The 20,455-nt window shown below is 36.6% G+C and overlaps 1 long non-coding RNA gene across 1 annotated transcript in view; it reads left to right on the forward strand.

The window, feature by feature from the left end:
* The window catches only part of LOC138839104 (uncharacterized), a 42,734-nt gene extending 23,502 nt beyond the window's left edge, over positions 1-19,232 (forward strand). Inside the window, exons 2-3 of the long non-coding RNA XR_011375844.1 lie at positions 18,249-18,519; positions 19,169-19,232. This is a non-coding gene — a long non-coding RNA (uncharacterized lncRNA). The remainder of the gene's footprint in view (positions 1-18,248; positions 18,520-19,168) is intronic.
* Positions 19,233-20,455: the final 1,223 nt, after the last annotated feature.

Genomic DNA, 20,455 nt, shown 5'->3' on the forward strand with positions numbered 1-20,455 from the left:
TACTATACAATTTACTGAATTATTAAAAACGTCGAAGGCTCATGCCTGGAATCCTGGTTACTCAGGAGGATAAGATCTGACGATCATGTTTTGAAGCCATCCTGCGCAGGAAAGTCCATGCGCCTCTTATCTCCAAACAACCAACAGAAAATCAGAATTGGAACTGTGGCTCAAAGTATTAGAGTGGTAACCTTGAGAGAAAAAGCTCAAGGACATCACCCAGGCTTTTAGTTCAAAAACTACAATCTACCCAAAAAAATCTAATTTACACCTCTGTAAGTAGAGTATTTCCATCACCCAAATGTACATCCATGCTCATTTGCAAGGTAACTCTGTTTTATCTCAAGTACCACTAAATATTATCACTAAAGTAGCATTACAACGTGGGTTCATTCTATCTCTCTAATGGATTTTTCTCCACTCAAATACTCAAGTATTACAATTGTTCTAATTATTTAAATCATAGCTTTTTTTTTACCCCTAATACTAGAGTTTGATTGAGTGTTTTGTGCATCTTAAATGGATGTTCTTACCACTTTGTCATGCCGCCAGCCCTAAGTTATCCTGATTATTTTTCAGCTAGAAACTGGCTTCCTAGTTGTGTATTAACTTGGTCTCAGTGCACTTGATGTTATTCTTCCTGGAATTTAGAATAACAGGTGCATGGCATTGTGTACAGAACTTTCTGTTCAGTCTGGGCTTTAGCCACTATCCTCCCAACAGTGCACTCCCATGTAGTCACAAATTTCATAAGCTTGTCATAGCTGATTTTTTTAAATCTTTCATTTCCTGCAGGTTCTTGAGTACTGAATTAATTTTTGTTTTCTTGGGTTGTTTTGTTTCATTTGAATCTATGTGTTGAGTTGTTCCTCACTTTTCCTTTTGTTTCTTTCCCTCAAGTTCTTACCTAAAGTGCTAAGAAACCAATTCTTCTTTTTCAAGATAGTCAGTGTGAACATTATTTATTCCAAAGCAATTTCAGTATCTATGAATGGTATACACATGCTAAGCGCAGACTTTGGCATACACAGATAGATCATGAAATATATGAAGAAAATAAAACTACAGATGAATACCAGGAGGAGAATAAGCTATTATTAATTGTTTGACAGAGGTTTCTCTTCTAGTGAAAGAAATATATTGCTTGATGCAGGATTTCAAAAAATCATTTTGCTAGGAGGAACCTAAACAATCATCTAATACTATAGACTTGAGAGTGATGAATTGACTTCCTGAATAATTTACTTTTGGGACAAATAAAAGCAGGCTTCCAAAAAGAGAGTAGATTTTAGAGAAACATGATGAATTTTATGTAAATAGGTCCTTAGCTGATTTTGTTAATTTGTGAACTAATAGAGGGAAATAAAGTACAGCAAGGTAAAAAAAAATAAATAACTTCACATTGAAATATTCATTTGTGTTTGTATATGTGTGCATGCATGTACGAGTACGCACACGAACATGTGCATATGCTCATGCATGCATTCATCATTCTTGAGGCTTGATAGTCCCTGGGAACTATTCCTCAACTTCTGTGCCCAAGGATAGTGGTCTACTACTTCAGCCACTGCTACAATTCTGTTGTGTTTTTTTTTTTAATAGATAATCGCTTGTATTTTCATGATTGAACCGTGGTCTTCAGATCTCAGACTCCCGAGTAGCTAGCTAAGCTTATTCAGCCTCTGAGTAGCTAGTTAAAATTCTACCTATCCTCTGTGCTTCACTGCTCCTGAGGCATTCACAAGCCTAAGTCATATATATGTCTACTTGCTTTAAAAATATTCTTAGTGTTTGGCACCAGGGTATCACATGTGTACTCTTAACTACTTAGGAGACTTGAGGACAGAACCCAGGCCAAAATTTAGTGGACTTATTTCTCAATCTATAGCTGGGTGAATTGGATCATTTCCACCATCCTGCACTATCTAGAAACTAAGATTGGAAGGACTGAGGATCCAGGCCAGGCAAGGTAGCAAGCTAGAAAAGTTGGTGTGCAACTCTGATGCCATTGATGATGGGAAGGCTAAAAGGACAGATCAGGTGCATGTTCTTGTGGAAAGGGAACCACTATCCTAAAATTAACCACATATATGATGCCAGCCTGCAAGAACAATATACCCAAAGTTGAAATCCCCACATTTTCCACAACCAAAATAAGTATATACATTAACATCCAAAAACTTAATAAATCTGTTCTTTGTTCTAATTTCAGCTTTGTCTGATTATCATATGATGTGACAGAATAATTTCTTCATTAAACTTATGACAATTTAAAAAGACCTTGAAAATTCTTTCTCACTTATTAAGTGCAAATGAATGGAAATTGCCTCATTTCTTACATATTTGATTACCACTATAAATTTGTCATATGATTATTATTAATAGTAATATATTCTGATTTATTACTTTACTTTGTAACAGTTTTTAAACTTTTTGCTTCTCTGCTGAAGTTGAAGCATTTAAATAGTATCATCAAAATATATTCCTTGGATATTTAGGGGAGTTTTTTACAATGTTTTTAACCAATGGCTTCTAAGAATTCTTAATTGATATATTATTTGGTTTATTTTTAATTTCAAATTAATTTTATTGTAATGATAATGTACACAGGGGTTACAGTTACATAAATGAGGTAATGAGTACATTTCTTCGGGAAGGAACATTGTTATATATTCCAACGATATTTTTGTACACTCAAAACAAGAACTATTGATGCTTTTGCTGTTGCTATTGATCAATGGGTACTTTTGCTTTTTTTGTTCAAGCATTTTTTATTATAAAATTGATATACAGAGCGTTTACACTTAATTAAGTCAACTGAAGAGTATACTTCATTTTCTTTTCTTTTTTTTTGGGGGGGGGGGTCCGGTTGTGGGGCCTGAAGTCTGGGCCTGAGCCCTGTCCCTCAGCTCTTCAGCTCAAGGCTAGCGCTTGAGCCACTTGAGCCAAAGCACCACTTCCGGCTTTTTTTCTTTTTGCTTTTGTGGTGCTGAGGAATCGAACCCAGGGCGTCATGCTTGCAAGGCAAGTGCTCTACAACTGAGCTACCTTCCCAGCCCCTACTTCATTTTATTTTCTAAATTTCAAATTTTGAGCTTAAATGTTTCCTTTTGTGTCTTTTTTTTTTTTTTTTTTTTTTTTGTCGGTCATGGGGCTTGAACTCTGGGCCTGGGCGCTGTCCCTCAGCTCTTCAGCTCAAGGCGAGCGCTCTACCACTTGAGCTACAGCGCCACTTCCGGTTTTCTGGTGGTTTATTGGAGATAGGAGTCTCACGGTCTCTCCTGCCCGGGCTGGATTTGAACCGCGATCCTTAGATCTCAGCCTCCTGAGTAGCTAGGATTACAGGCGTGAGCCACCAGTGCCCGGCTCCTTTTGTTTCTTTAGAGTAATTCTTTTTTCAAAGTTTAAGATCAGTTAATTTAATTTTGCATGATTTTTACACATGTAAATTATTCAGACACATATATTTTGCTTTTATAGTATTTAACATGTGGCTATTTAAAAATTAATTTCTTAATTTTATATGGTTAGTGAATCTAAATACATTTATTTTTTTATAGTATAAAAATATTTGTCCAGGTAACAAATACTTACAGTATTTTTAAGAAGCACATACTTTACTAAGAAATGCTTCATTACTTGGTCACTTTTTGGAAGTACTTTTACTTGAACTAAAAAAAGAACTTTGAGCTCGGCATGGTGATTTGTGACATCCATTTTCTAGCTATGGTGGGAAGTGTAAATAGAGTTTGTAATTCGGGAGAGACTGGGAAACTATGAGACCTTAGTGTAAAACTATTCAGAGTGAAATGATTATGGATATAGCCATCCCTAGCGTTATATACAGTACCTCGCTATCATATTCTAAATCTTGAGTTCAAACACCAGTAATATCAATCATTTATTAAAATAAAAGGACACATGTTTCAAAATGTTTATTATTTAAAACTTACTTGCGAAAGTTCTCATGTCTTCTATTAATTTTCAATTTACTTAATCTATTAAAATCCAAGTATATTGTGACTATTTTCTTTCTACTAAACTTTTAAATACTACGAGCAATATTATTATTTCATATATTAACATACTTTTACTGTTTGTGATAATTTCATCTGTTTAATATGATAATATCAATATTGCAAATGTGTGTATGTGGTGTGTGTGTGTGTGTGTGTGTGTGTGTGTTTATGTGGTTTTTGTGTGTGTGTGTGTGTGTGTGTGCTTTGTGTGTACTTTGTAATGCTTGGGAGTTCACACCATTGCTTCACATATGCAAAGCCAATGGTTTACCACTGAGCTATACTGTGTAGTTATAATCCAAATAGTGTTTTAAACCATGACTTTCATTCCTATTATGCTTTTTCAAAATTATATATGATAACATGTGATCCATATTCTATCCACGCTAGCAATTTTTATTGTAATTTAGAATATTTCCACTTCCAAACTCTTGTGTTTGTTATTGATAAAGGTTTTACTTTGCTTCTTTTCTCTCTTCATTCCTTTTCCCTTTAGAGTTTAACTATTCTCTCTCTTATTTCTTTGAAAATTATCATATTCCTATTACAACATGTATATACAACGCTTTAATTTCTATTTTAATTTTTCCCATTTCCACTGATTTTAGTACCAGCTATTAGATGGATTAAAAAGAAACTTCTCTCAGGACACTTTATTTTTCTCCTTCTCTTCTCTGAAGTCTTTCTGGTTTTTGAAACATAATAGCAATCACATATAGCTCCTATGTGGTCCATCATTCTTACTCCTCTCACTTTCCTCTGTTGTTTTTGTACAACTCAAGTTGTTATCATTCAGCTTTGTTATGCTTCAGTGTTATCTAAATCTTAACTAATTCCTGGGGTAATTTTAGTTGTTTCAAGTATTCTCTGAAGACATTTTTCTATATATAATATCTGGGGTCTTGTGTTTTTTGAAGGTACAAAATATGAGTGACTATCAAACATCTAGATATCTCTGTAGAATATTGGTCCACCTGCTCATTAAACTCCTATGTAAATTCAAGGAATACAGGTCAGTCAGAACAATCTTGTAAAATGGTGTAGCTTTATCCTTCATACTAGCTTTGAATCTTTCTATCATGTTTAGTAGTGAAGACAACATAGTTCTACTACAAGAGCAGACACATAGAAGAATGTAACAGATTTGTTAAAAATAAATTCTCAGTTGTATGGTCAATAGATTTTGAAAACTATCCTATGACTTCATGAAATAAAAATAGAATCTTAAATGGGTGTATTGGCACTATTTTCTTTTGGGATTTACAGAATGATCTTAGACTACTACCTCAATCCATTTTTTTGTTTCTTTTTTTTTTTTTTTTGTCACTCATGGGGCTGGAACTCTGGGCTCAGGCTCTGGACTTTCCTGCCCAGGCTGGCTTTAAACCGTGGTCCTTAGATCTCAGACTCCTGCCTAGCTAGGATTACAGGAGGGACCTACAGGCGCCTGGCCTACCTCAATCCTTATACAAAAATTTATAATAAAAAAGATTATCAAACTAAATGTGAAATGTAAAAACCTATAAGAGATAAACGTAAAAATTCATGACATTGTATGAGTAAAGATTTCTAATGGAAATCATTAGTGGCTAAAGAAAGGCAAGAATATACTGGATTATATCAAGTGATAGCATTTCATAATTCAAGGGACACTATACTCATAATTCAAAGAACACTATAACCGAAGTGAAACTTATCCAACAGATAGAGGGAACATATTTGTTAATGCTACAATGTGAATGCTACAATGATTCTGAATCTTAAATATTTTTATATCTTCTAATTCCATATAATTTTTCCTGAATGGGATATTTCTTTAAAGACCATGTGTAAATTAATAGTCAATAGGAGGAGCATATGAAATAAGTTACTCTTTAGTATCTAAGAAAAAAGACAAAGAAAACTCACTAGTATGACCCTAACATAAAAAGGTGACACAAAATAAAGTAATGCATTTGTGGAGAAATTGATAAACTCCTCATAATGATCGATTTTTATAATACTTTTAGCAAGCAAGTTTTCAAGTCGTAAAGGTCAAAAAGAATTGTATATTCATTACACTTCTATGCATTAAAGAGAAGTAAAAAACGTGTTTCGAAAGGGAATTGTAGTTCATTGACAGTGCACTTGAAAATATGTGTGAGACTCTGGAAAAAATCCCCAAAAATCAAATTTTAAAGGACACACTATAGAGGATGTACGCTGGACAAATTCCTATAAGTGAATTTTATATCTATTTTAATGTCTGTTCTAAAATTTATAGCATTTCTATTTGAAGAAATGCAAGTTCGTGAAAATTAGGCTTTGAAAACCTATGAAGGTACAATTCACTTCCAAAGCACTAAAATGTATACAATAAAAGGAGATAATATATTGCAAGTTAATTACATGTGATCCTAAGCAGGATGCCAGTGGCTCACACCTGTAATCCTAGCTAATCAGGAGGCTGAGATCTGAGGATTGCAGTTCAAATCCAGCATGAGTAGGAAAGTTTCTGAGGCACTTATCTCGAATTAACCACCAGAAAACTAGAAGTGGTACTGTGGCTCAAGAGGTACAGCACAAGCTTTGAGCTGAAGACTAGATGGACAGTGCCCAGGCATGGAGTTCAAGCCCCACTACCATCAAAAGAAAAAGAAAAGAAAAAGAAAAAGAAAAAGAAAAAGAAATATGATCTTAGCCAACAGTTCATTGCTAGAATAATTTCTGCTCTCTCAACATGGCCTTTTTTTCCCCCAGTTTAGTCCATGGTCTTATATATGACTTGCTTGGAACCAGAATTATTCTTCCATTCTAGTTTTTACAAATTTGCATGATTAGCTACCATGATTTAGAGCTAGTAGAAGAAAGACAGTGGCCTCATCCTTCATGTTCCATTTAGGAGTAATGCTTTCTCTATGTCACTCACATAGGTCTAAATACTGGCCTTGGCTTTATTGTTTCAAAGTTGTCTTATTTGCAGAGTCTTCTATAGTTTATTGAACCATTATACTTAAACACAGAACTTCTCTTTCTCCTATTCCTATTGTTTCTCCTACTGTTAATTTATGTACACTTGGGTAATAATGCACAACACAAACACTGACCAAAAATGTTTCTGAGAACCTACTTCCCACTTAAAATTGGTCTTAATTTACAGAACATTTAGGAAATTTGAACTTAATGTACTCCAGGATAATTTTTTCATGTTTTTTTTTAATTGTGAAAATGGTAGACAGAGGGATTAGAGTTACATAAGTAAGTTAGTGAGTACATTATCTAACGAACATTGTTACCTCCTCTTTTGTTTTTCCCTGCCATCCCTTTTCTCACCACCGCCCCAATTCTCACCTTTCATTCCCAACTAGTAAAGTTCATTTTCAACATAGTGTCTTGTTCATCTCATTGTAACAATGGGTCATACTGTGTACTTCTTTCAGCATTTTATTTCCCTTCCCCTCCCCATATTAGAAATTTGTATATGCAAGTTGGAGCTCACAGACCTCAAATACAGTGGAAATGGGTTATACCGTGGAGGAAGAAAATAGAAGAGAAACAAAAAAATCACATAATATATGGTAGATTGGTAGTTGGAGTGGCTTTGCTAGGACATGTTAGCTTGGTGAGGAGAGGAAGAAGTCTCGAGTCCCACCCAAACAGAAAATGAAAAATGAGATAACCAATGGCTGAAGAATTTCAAGAACAAAGGCAGGGACTGATAGTTAACCTCTAGGGGCAGTGAGGGCAGCAAGGCTGGGCCTGTGGTTGTCATGCCTCTCTCGATGCCCTTGGAAGTGAGGGCCAGCTCTGCTGTGGGCTAGGCCTGGCTCTTGCCTTAAGCAGGCACCAGGCAGGAATTGTCAGCACAGCTTCAGGCTGCCCCAAGGAGGTGGCCTGTTGTGGGTGCTGTAGCCTGGGCAGGTGCTAGGAGGATATACTCAGCAGGGCAGAGGAAACAAGGCTGGTAGGCTCCGCTCCAGCCCAGCCAAGCTCAGGGCCACTTGGGAAGTTCCAGCTCTGGATCAGGACCAGGAACTGCTCCCCAGACAAGTAGGACCTCTGGGGACCTGTGCAGTGGCTGCCACGTGTGGGTTGTGAACCTCCTTAGAATGGCTGAGGAGTCTCAATGGAGACGTGCATTTGCTTCTGTGCCTCTCCCATCTTCAGGATTCCTGCTCTCCTCCTGCCTCCTGCCATGTGCAACTACAAGAGTCAATTTCTCCAATCCACTGAGAGGCCATCCCGGAGATGTTCACAGGACTTTCCAGGCTGCTTCACCATGCATGCAGGGCTCACAGGGTGCCATCCTCCAGGCAAAGTTTACCACCATTTCAGCTTGGCCACCCCTGCCTAGAGGACCACAAACTGCATTGTTACACATAAATCCTGGGGTACACAAGGCCATCCTGCAGTCTATGGCATCCTTTCCTTCCACCTGCACAGATGTGGAGCAGCTGTGGAGCCAACTGCAACATCATGATTGATTATCTGAAAAGAAGAGGAAAAAAGCTTCATTGTTCCAGATACAGCTGCCCCTGTGGTTCTCTGTGTACACTAGCCTTGTGCTTAGATAAGGATCCCCAAAGACCACCATGGAGCCAGTTCTTATGTGACCACATTAGAGTCATTTATTGCAAGGTCGAGCCTGGACTCACGACTGTCACCATTGCAGTGGGTCAGAGTTGAGATCCCCGACCCTTCTGTTAACTGGGTAATCTTATAACAATCTTATTGGCTAGCGAGTGCAGGCTAAGCAATAATCAATACTTTGTGGAGGAGAAGGGGAAAAAAAACAAATCGTTTAAATAGGGGTACAGGTGGACCCATTGCAACAATGAGATGTACAAGTTCTTATGGAGAAAAATGAACTTTACAACTTTGGTGAGGGGAAGGGGGGAGGAAGATTCGATGGGGGGTCGGGGGGACAATGGGAAGGGATGGGAGGGGGAAACAAAGGAGGAGGCAAAAATTGCTTGATAAGAAATGTACTCATTATCTTGCCCATGTAACTGTAGCTCCTCTGTACAGTATTTCCACAATAAAAAAGTAAAAAAAATTAAAAAATTAAAAATAATCTGTAACTTTAGGTACTTCTTGTCATCCACTGATGGCTATTGCTAGGGGAGTTATGGGCAGAACTTTATTGTGACATTTCACGGTTTTTCCAGGAACCTGAGTTTTAACTTTCAGTAAATGACTAATTTCAATGGGTACTTTCAGTAAAGGCCTTCACAATGGATAGTTCCTGAGTATTCAGTGTCTAAGTCCAGAATGCCTGTGCTTTGGCAAAGATCTCTCACTAGCGGTGTGTGTGTGTGTGTGTGTGTGTGTGTGTGTGTGTGTGTGTGTGTGTGTGTGTGTGTGTGTGTGTGTGTGTGTGTGTCTGTGTGTCTGTGTGTCTGTGTGTGTGTCTGTGTGTGTGTCTGTGTGTGTGTCTTTGTGTGTTGTGTGAGAGAGTCAGACACAGCTGAGGTTTGGGGTAAAATTCTCCTTCCCTTCAGCATTGAGTTTTGGTATCTATTGTTTGTCCCACCTCCCCAATTTTGAGTTCTAAAGTTGTCCTTCTAAATACTTTTATCCTTTGATCTTCTTGATATTCAGATTCCTAAGGTCTGCTTGTGAACTTCAACATTTGCTTCATTAAGGTGATGCCTTTCTTCCATCTTTTATGAAGCCCGTTGCTCTCTTTAAATGCAGTGTATACTGTGTTAGTGGTTTTACTTAGCCCAGACTGTGGTGGCCCAGGCTCTGACTGTTAATTCTGAGATTAGTTTAGGCCAATATGAGATACTATATTTCAGTATATCAATGAAAGAAGTTCAGCATCTTTATTGAAACAATTTCCTGGCTGTAAATACAAACAAAAACATCCAGTGATATAAATGTACAATCTGTTGTTTTTAGTTAATTGTGCACCACTGTAATGAAAAAAAAAAAACTTTTTACTAACTGAAATGTGTATTTGTAATGGGAAAAAATCAAATGTTATAAATCTTAAAAATTGATCAAATACCAAAGAAAAAGAAAGACACTAATCAGGAATGAAGTACAAATGTAAGTGTTTAATAAATAAATGAAATTTTTGAGATTCATATCTACATAACAAATACGAAGGAAAATAAAGAGGAAAGTCACTGAGATCCTATCTTACACACCAGAATAGCTACCACCACTCAAATAAATAAACTGCTGGAGAGGTAAATAAATCAGGAAGTATATTTGGTTTTGTGCCATTGTAAACTAGTGCAACCCATAGGGATATCTTAATGGAAGTTTACACAATACCAAAAAGACAGATATGTTGATGACCTTTACTGCAATTGGATACATATTGAAGGAATATGAATCAACATGAACATACATGTTCATGGCATTAATATTCTATATCAACCAAGCTGTGTAATCAACCTAGATGCACCAGAAAGAGGGAATGAAGAAAATGTGCTATTCATAGCTATAAACATGTTCTGGTATATGAGAAGTGAATGTTTCTACTGTATCATTGCTAAATATTTTGAATATATACCTAATCCTAATTTCACTAATTTTTGTGGCATTGTGTTTTTGCTTTAATGAGGAACATCCATATTGATTTTCAGACCAATTACAATAGGTTGAAGATTTCCTATAATATGTAGATATTAGATCAAAGTTTAAATATATCAATGAACACATAGAGGACCATCATATATAGTTTATAATTTGAAGCAATTTTAAGAAGGCAACAGTTGGGGGAAAAGATGATGTTAGAAACTTAAAATATACACAGACATGGGAAAATACCAAAAAATGTGCAACTAATTACTGCTAATAGTAGAATATTTTTCTCAAGTATTAACAATGAAACTATTAAAATAATACTTAATAACATCAAATAAATATGCCATAGAAGAAAATGTACCATAGATATATGTTTCCCCATAATTTGTTTTACTTTATAACAAATGGATTAGAAGATGCTAACACATTCAAGTGTCATTGATTGAATGCAGCAAAGGAAAGTAAGAGAGAAGTAGAGAGTAAGAACAACCTGGGGTATGGATAAAGATACTCAGTAGAACTTTGTAAGGAAAGAATGTGCTCTGTTTTCCTGATCAAAATAGAGCTAGGACAGCTAACTTTTGACAGAACACTTATAATGTAGAGTAGTGGAGTTAGTAATTTAGGTAGTAATTTATTACATTTATTCCCTACTCTTATGATGTGATTCCCTAATGATGTGAGTGATACTAGATTTTCTTTTTTTGGGGGAGCGGTGTCCGGTCCTGGGGCCTGAACTCTGGCCTGGGCACTGTCCCTCAGCTCTTCAGCTCAAAGCTAGCGCTCTACCACTTGAGCCACAGCACCACTTCCAGCTTTATTCTTTTTGCTTATGTGGTGCAGAGGAATCGAACCCAGGGCCTCAGGCATGCAAGGCAAGCGCTCTACCACTGAGCAACCTTCCCAGCCCCCTGATTCTATATTTTCTGAGCCTTTTTTTTCACCAAAAATCTCTAAATTCCTCACCCTGCCAATGGTTCTTCTGCTTCTCTCATTTCTCCTTGTTTCTGAACTAAACTCCTGTAACCTTTTGGTTCATGAGAAAGAGCTGGAGAAATAGGAGGATGGCTTGGAGTCAGAGCTTGGAGGATCTGGTAAAGGACTTTCACCTGGGTCTCAGAATCAGATATTAATTGACCTCTTTGGAAATGGAGATACTCACTCACTCAGGCAGAATCTGTCATTCCTTGACTTTCTCTGAAGAAAGGGCACAATACTATGGCACAATTCAGAGAATGAGCTTTCCCATTGTCAGAAGGAACAGGTTGAAAACTAAAAGTGGCTTCAGGTCCCGAAGGGCCAGTCAGAAGCCAAGAGATCACACTTTCCTCCTCATTAGGGACCTTCTGGTAGGAATAGAGTCTGAGCAAAGTCTGACATAAACTGAGACTGGGCCTAAGGTGGAAACAAAAGAATGACCCTCTCTTTGATTACAAGGGAGTTATATAGTGAGACATGACAACTTCCTTCATATAAGAAAATTAAAGTTATCTCACTGCCACTTTGCAGGAGATCAGTTTCCCCAAAGTAGAAGTTGTTAAATGTTGTGACTGCCAGTTTGCTCTGTAGGCTGTTGTCACTCTCACCCCTTCTCATGTCAGGAATGCATTGCTTCTTTCAGGCACTCTACTACCTGTACTGACTCCTAGGCAGGAATACTGTAGGCTGTTCTTTGGCTAACCTCTTGCATTTAAAGTAGATTAGGCACAGGCTCTGCTCATGCCAAGAGGTAGATGCAAGAGGTGAATAAAAGCTCAGATTTGTACAGAACCATGATCATATTGAAAAAAATTAAATTAAATTAATAGTTGAATAATTTAGGGTTTATAGCCACAAAATTTGGGTAATTATTAGTAATACATCTAGAATCATGGATTAGGAAGAGAACTGTGAAGTAGGTTCAGGATACAATGGAAAAGACACACCATAGCCATAACAGGAGATGAGAGTATGAAGGAACTATTGGCATAGGTCCATTCATTATCTTAGGAGTGACCTTGGATAAGAGGCTTTTAGAATAATATCTAAGAGGGACTTGCTGGGCACTGGTGGCTCACACCTGTAATCCTAGCTACCTGGGAGGCTGAGATCTGAGTATTATGATTCAAAGCATTCCCAGGCAGAAAAAGCCAGAAGTGGTGCTGTGGTTCAAGTGGTAGAGCACGAGCCTTGAGCTCAGGGACAATGCCTAGGGTTCGATTCTTCAGTGCCACATAAGCAAAAAAAAAGCCAGAAGTGCTTTTATGGGTGAGTGGTAGGGAACTAGCCTTGAATTGAAGAGGTGAGGGACAGTGCTCAGGCCCAGAGTTCAGGCTCCTTGTCCACCTAAATAAAAACAAAAAAATAAAATAAAAAAACTTCCAAACTTATTTTTTCTCATAATTGAAGAGAGGCTCCTCTTACAGAAATTCTCCTTATCTAGCTCAAGGTCATCAAAACTTCAGTAGACTTTTCCTGTTGAGATGTAATGCACCTAACTCTAATGAACCTAATCATGGCTGGGAAAGTATGGTCATAGATACGTTTGTTGTATTTTTCCTTATGAATATATAATACTCAGTTATTATATATAATATATATTATAATATAGAATACATTATACATTGTATAAATAGATTAAATAGATCATAACATGTATTATGTATTAACAGACTTCCTCATTTTAGATGTAGGAACAGGCAACATATTGAAAGAAAAATGTTTGAATCTCTGAGTTATTTCTCTACCACAGGACAATACCAGGTTTCATTCTTATTACCCAAAGAGCAACATAGGAAAACGATGCCCATGGATGTGGTTCTCTGGATTTTGGATATATATATAATGAATAATATTGAATATGTAAAACTATAACAACAGATAAATAAGTGAATACCTATGTGCACACACTCCCAGTCACATTCATGTATAAGACTTTCTTTTCTATGCTCTTATTCACCTACACAGAGAGTACATGAGTTGCCCTTGAATTGTCCTGGAAGTTCTTTATTGGGATACTGTAACTTCACATCCTTTGTTCCCTAAGTAGTCAGATGCTATGTATTCAATAACAAAACTGTTACAAGCAAAAGTATCCACGCTGACACACAGAGGAACTTGGATTTCAGAAATGCCACAAATAAGTGGGAGGTACAGCAGTACTTTTCAAAATTGAATAGACTACATATTTATTAGAAAGCTTATGAGAAAAAATCATCAGCGTAGGATGATACACTTGAAGAAAACTACAGTTTAAATTACATATAGCCGGGGGCTGCAATAGACAATAAATAAGAATTTTTAAAAAAATAAATTACATATGACATCAAATTACAAAGTTCCAGGGCATTTCCCTACTCTTGAAAACTAGAGTAAAACATATTAAAAGTAAATAAATGAAAAGACAAATGTTTTATACCAAATTTCAAAACATACTATATGTTATACAAAGGAAATGCGATAAACATGCATTTTACAGTCTATTAAAATAATGTGGCATGAAGAATCTGATTAACTGATTCATAAAAGTCAATACAATGCAGTTAAAACATCCAATATCTCAAGTGTTAACTTAGCAGAATACTTTCCATCTATGGTGTCTATTTTGCATATCATCCAGCCCTATCCATCCCACAATGGCAGAAGGCTTTTCCTGAGAAAGTCCAGAGACCTGTCTACTGTGAGTGCTCAATGTAAACCTGTTCCAATTCTCTTTTATTTGGGCATGTGATAGACTGACTATCTGTTAACTTGCCAAAGGCACAATTTGGACAGGCTTCCAGTAGTGATATTTTAGCTCTCAGAAAAAAAGGGAAATTGAAGACAGAGGGAAAGTCTACCAGATCCCTGAAAGATTTCTATCATTGTGCTAAACCTGTAGCTTTCTACTGACAGTTGAACAAACTGCAGTAATTGCCACTCCAACCACAGGTCCAAAAAGTGGCTTTCCAAATATTGGCCTATTTTCACTTTGGTAAATCAAGACACACTATTGTGGCCCCGTTTTACTTAAACTATCAGCTATGGTTGGCCCAAAGGATAGTTGAACTTAAGAATTTCTTAAATTTTAGGTCATCACACAATCACTTCATAGCCCTTAAACATTAAAAATACCTACCCATATAAGTCTGCATTACATACTTATTATTGTTTTTCTTCATTTGTCATGATTTACATATTTGTGTATCCCGGGGCTTAGCTCTGTAATATTCCTTCTCATGTTTTTTACCACTGAGTACAGTAATTATTTCTGTATTTTTCTCCATCTCTGTTTACATTAATTCAAGTCCTTAATAGCATCCTGTCTACTGACAACTCGTAACTACTGATTTTAACAAACACAAAATGTCCCAAGTGAGCTTTGATCTCTATCTACAAACCAATACCTCATTACTATTTGATTAAGTGATAACTCTTCCAGCTGTCTTCTCAAAATACCTTGGAGTCATTTCAGACTTACAAACTTTTTCACACCTCATATTTATTCTATGACCAGGTTTCGACAAATTAACTCACTGTATATTTTAGGAAGAATATATATATATGTGTATACACACACACACACACACACACACACACACACACACATATGGTATATGAGTGCTAGTACAATGACTAAAATTTGCAGCCTAGGTTCTTTTATTTTTATTTTTTGGGGGGGTTCCGGTTGTGGGGCCTGCACTCTGGGCATGGGTGCTGTCCCTCAGCTCTTCAGCTCAAGGATAGTGCTCTACCACTTGAGCCACAGCACACTTTCAACTTTTTTCTTTTTGCTTATGTGGTGCTGAGGAATTGATCCCAGGACTTCATGCATTCAAAGCAAGCGCTCTATCACTGAGCCACCTTCCCAGGTCCTTACTTTTCTTTTTGGTTCAGTCTTTATTTGGTATAAAGATCACCTACAATATCATTACCCACACCCTTTTAATTTAAAAATATGTATATTCTGTAACAATGTTATTGCCATTATAACCATAATTAGGAAGATAAAGTAGGTTCATCTGCTCCATACATCTTGAAAGGTAATGAGGGTGAAACTTACAGAATATCCTCAGATATGCCTGGTGGAAACCTGGATTTGAATTATGGTTCTACAGCTGATCCGTATTGGGTACTTGGGAAATTTGTTTGGTCTTGTTGCCTACTTCTGTTTTTAATAAAATACTTAATTCATTTCCTAACTGGAAGAACTATCTTGAGCACTAAAATTACCCTAATGCAGGTGCAGTGCTTGGAATGGTGTCTGCACATTGTGTAGTAGGTCCCAAAGAAGTCAGTTTCTATCAACATTGTCAGAGCATCCTTCCTGAAGCCTTAATATATACCCAACTGAGGTTAATATCTGTGAAAACTTATCTTTACTAAAAAGGTCTTGTCTTCATATGAAACAATTAAAGTAATGTTGGGGCTGTCCTGTGGCTTTTATTCTGAAGGAGTTTTGCCTAAATTTTATTCTTACTCTATTAGTAGTAGCAGTAGCATTCTTTAGTGCTACCCTTCATTTTTCTAGTTCTGTGTTCCATTTGGAATACTATTGTAACTTAGTTTATAATCTTTGTTATTAGAATAAATAAACTACAACTGCTGAAGTTTTAAATAAAGAGACAATTGTAGGTGTGCATTACATTTTATGTGCTTAATACTTTCCTGAAATTATTCCTTTTAGGTTATATATCCCTAACAAACTATTTTTAAGATTTCTTATATGATTTATGGATTTATTTTATGATTCTTATATGATTTCTTAGAGATCCATAAATAAAACATCTCAGAACAGGACAAAAGAAGGTAAGAAGTTATAAAAATACTATTATGGGGGCTGGGAAGGTGGCTCAGTGGTAGAGTGCTTGCCTTGCATGCATGAGGCCCTGGGTTCGATTCTTCAGCACCACATAAGCAAAAAGAAAAAAGCCGGAAGGGGTGCTGTGGCTCAATGGTAGAGCGCTAGCCTTGAGCTGAAGAGCTGAGGGACAGTGCCCAGGCCCAGAGTTCAGGCCCCACAACCGGACCCAAAAAAATATACTATTATGGTGTCTTAATGCTAAGTGTAAAGAACATGTAATAAAACAGTTGGAAGATTCATTTGCTCTTTTTTCTATTCTCTCACCCTTCATTGTAGAAACTTTCTCACTATGAAGTGCCAAGTCGTCTGGACATTTCAAGCATTGTCTCAGTGACAGAAGTGATGGGATTAGGACATGTGCTCCTATGACTTGCTTTTAGGAAGTTCACAATAAAGCAATACCAGTACATTTTAAGAAACTTTTCTGAGAGATGTGCATTGACTTCCTCAATTGCCAAAATTAAATTCATATATCAAAACATCAAATTACTTACATTGTAATATATGCAGTTCAACTGGCATTACTAACACTTCCATAAATCAAATGCAAACTAAAAGCTCTATATCAAAAACCAACATCTAAGGCAGTGTTGAAAATACAAGAAGAAATACAATAAATCTAATAGAGTGAGATCTTTAACACTGGCAAGAGCAATGATAGCTGAATTTTTAACCAAGCTTGGAAAGTTCAGGTGTCCACTAATTATTTTATTAGTGTTGCGGAGTTGACCTTGGTATTAAGATTAGAGGTAAAATTCAAAGACAGCTAAGGTTGCTGCAGTATTGTAGGTCTATACAGTGTGACCCTCCCTGATAATGGTAAAGCACAGAGTAGAAGCTAAGTCAATAAAATGTATAGGAAAGATTTTCCACTGAGAATAATTGCAGGTGGTGATCATCACTCTTGCATTGAAAATGTACAGCCCATCATTCTACTTTAAACTCTAGAATATTTCTGATCTGAAGACAATTATAACACACCAATGTGCTGTGAGTGCTGAGCAGTTTAGGTGTGTATTACTGTAATATATCTAAAATCTTTAGAGGTATGGAGTGACCTGACCTTCAAACTTCATTCTGTGTTGTTAAGTTTCATGGAAAAATGTTCACAATTATGCAATTCACACTCATCTAAGTCTGAATCAGGCAACTGAGATAAGACATTTGAGTCAAGCGGAAAACGTCAGATAATGTGATGTTAGGAAAATGAACCCTTAAATATGTATTTTAATGTTTTCGTTTCTTTCATGCATGTGTTTCTAACGCATTTATAAGATTATTTCTTTGTTGCTTTGTATGTCCCTCCCCCACAGTGTAACCCCCGCTTTCACTATATTTGATGTCAGTATAATATGTGGAGTAGATGGGGACAAACAAGTTGTTTAAGGATTCAGGTGGACCTGTTGCAACAATGAGAAGTACAAAATGTCATGTCAAAACCAACTTTACAATGTCGGTGTGGGGGGGGGAGGGGGGTATAATTGGGTGGGGGGAGGGGGGAGGCTGGGAAGGGAGGTGAAGGGTAAACAAAGGAGGAGGCTGCAATGCTTGGTAAGAAATGTATGCAATATCCTGCCCATGTAATTGTAGCCCCTCTGTACAGTATGTTCTCAAATAAAATAAAATTAAATTAAATTAAAAAAAAATAACAAACAAAAAAAAAAGACATTTGGGTCATCACTCCAGTGACGTGGTTTGTGACCTATGAAATAAATAACATTATTTCACAATGTATATGTGTTTCTGAAAATTTATGCAATACCAAATACCAAATGTACAAAAGGGACAATTGTCCATCTCTTATATATATCCGAAGTAAAGATACACTTGAACTATACTTTCTTGTTAGAGGATCACAGAATGACTGCTGATATTTGGTTTCTTTCCAGGTGCTCCTATACATTTGTGAATCTTCTCTGAGGAAGTGTTTTCCATAGTTTGTTTTGAGGTGTTCCGAATATCAGTACTGTCACTAACCACAACCATGAAACAGCAAAGATGATGGGATACCTGGCCAAAGAACTGAGAAATCACAGGAAGTTATAGGAAAGAAGACACCAGAGGACCCAAAGCCTCATTGCCAGCTTCTGGATCGCCAAATCCTGTTTAAAATGCTTTATATTCATTCTACTACAGGGGTGGGGTAATGAGAGGCTACAGGTATGTCCACAAACTGAGGCATCAATCTAGTTTGTGGTTACAACCATTAACTGAGGTATTGTTTGTATACATAGTGATAATTGAATCCCTTATTTTTAAGGAGCAGAAGGGAGCAATAATCATTACAACCATAGCACAGACATCCATCTTGTTTCCAAAGTCTTAAACTTTTACTTTCCAACAGCTCTAACTTAAATACTTTTGAGGTAATAACCCATACCCCTGTCTTCCCTTAACTGTTTGACCTTTCCAGAGCACAAGCTCACAGCCTTTTGATTGCTGTTTGAGATGGCTTCCCAATATATCCCTTTCCAGGTATAACAGTTTGACTCTAGAATCCCTCACAAGTACTATTACAGATGGGTTATTTTGAAAGGGATATTTTTTTCTAGGATAGGTTCACTTTTTAAAATTTTATTTTATTTAAAGGTACTATACAGAGTGGTTATAGTTACATGAGTAAGGTACATTCCTTGATGAATATTGTTACCCACTCCATTGTTGTTCTCTTATCCTTTCCCACCCTCAACCATACCCCCCACCCCAAAGTTGTAAAGTCCATTGCTGGTATATTGTCTTGTGAATATCATTGTTGTAATGGGTCACTTCTTTCATCATTATGTTATTTCCCTTTCCTTCTCCAAATCAGATAATGTATATACAAGATGGAAGGTACCAGAATCAAGACAGAGATGTCCAGAGATAAATCAAAGACAAATGAAATAAAATAAGATCTAGTTACACTTCTTTACCGACATCAAGGTTGATATCTGAAAAAAAAGTAATTGTTGTTTCCATGTCTTGGAGTCCATTTCAATTAGCATCATTTTGTATGGTCAAATGTACATAGCTCTAGAGCCAGCAATCCCATTCATGGGCATTTGTGGAAATTATCTCTAGATAGCTAATGGATGAAAAATGGATTGAAAATAGCAAAGGAAAACAAATCAACATTCAGCTATTATGATTTTATAATTCTAATATGAAAGAACTGAAGCTTTTGTTTAATGAAGAAGAAAGTTTAGCCTGTAATTTCAATGCAAGGTATCAGTTGTAATGAGTCTAAAGTCTTTCCCTCAAAGATATCCAAGAGTAATATACTCATCCTCTGAAGAGTAAATAAGTAATTATTTATTTAGCTTTGCTTAATATTAATTTACATGTAGAAAATAAGTTAAAATATCTTCTCAGGCTGGGAAGATGGCTCAGTGGTAGTGTTTGCATGCAAGAGTCCCTGGGTTCAATTCTTCAGTACCACATAAGCAAAAGAAAAAACCCAGAAGTGACACTGTGGCTCAAGTGGTAGAGCGCTAAACTTGAGCTGAAGAGCTGAAGGACAACCACCATGTCCATAGTTCAAGCCCCACGACCGGACTCCAAAAAATAAAACACTAAAACTACCAGCACAAGTATGTTTTTGGCAGCATTATTACCATATCTAAGATATGGAACCAGTCCAGATGCCCCTCAGTAGATGAATGGATCAGGAAAATGTGGTATATATACACAATGGAGTTTCATGCTTCTATGAGAAAGAATTACATAGCCCCTTTCTTAAGAAAATGGAAAGACTTGGAAAAAAATCATTATGTGAAGAAAGCTAGACTCAAAAAACATAGGCTCTATGGTTTACCTCATTTTTATTAATTAATATATGCTTAGGATAGTCCTAGCAGATAGTTTCATTTTTTACACTCTTAATATTTGCTGTTTGTGTGTGTGTGTGTGTGTGTGTGTGTGTGTGTGTGTGCGTGCGCGCGTGTGTGCAGTAATGAAACTGACTCAGAGCCTCAAAATCTTGCTTGTTTTTTTCACTCATGACTGACTGAATCTGTACTATTTTAACCAAGGTTTCACTATGTGTTTGATTGAACAATTGAACATAAATATCTCGTGGATTGCTACACCAGCCATCTGTGAACCATGGTCTTACAAT

The sequence above is a fragment of the Dipodomys merriami genome, unplaced genomic scaffold, assembly GCF_024711535.1.
Source record: "Dipodomys merriami isolate MVZ:Mamm:240054 unplaced genomic scaffold, mDipMer1.0.p SCAF_293, whole genome shotgun sequence".
Lineage (NCBI taxonomy): Eukaryota > Metazoa > Chordata > Mammalia > Rodentia > Heteromyidae > Dipodomys > Dipodomys merriami.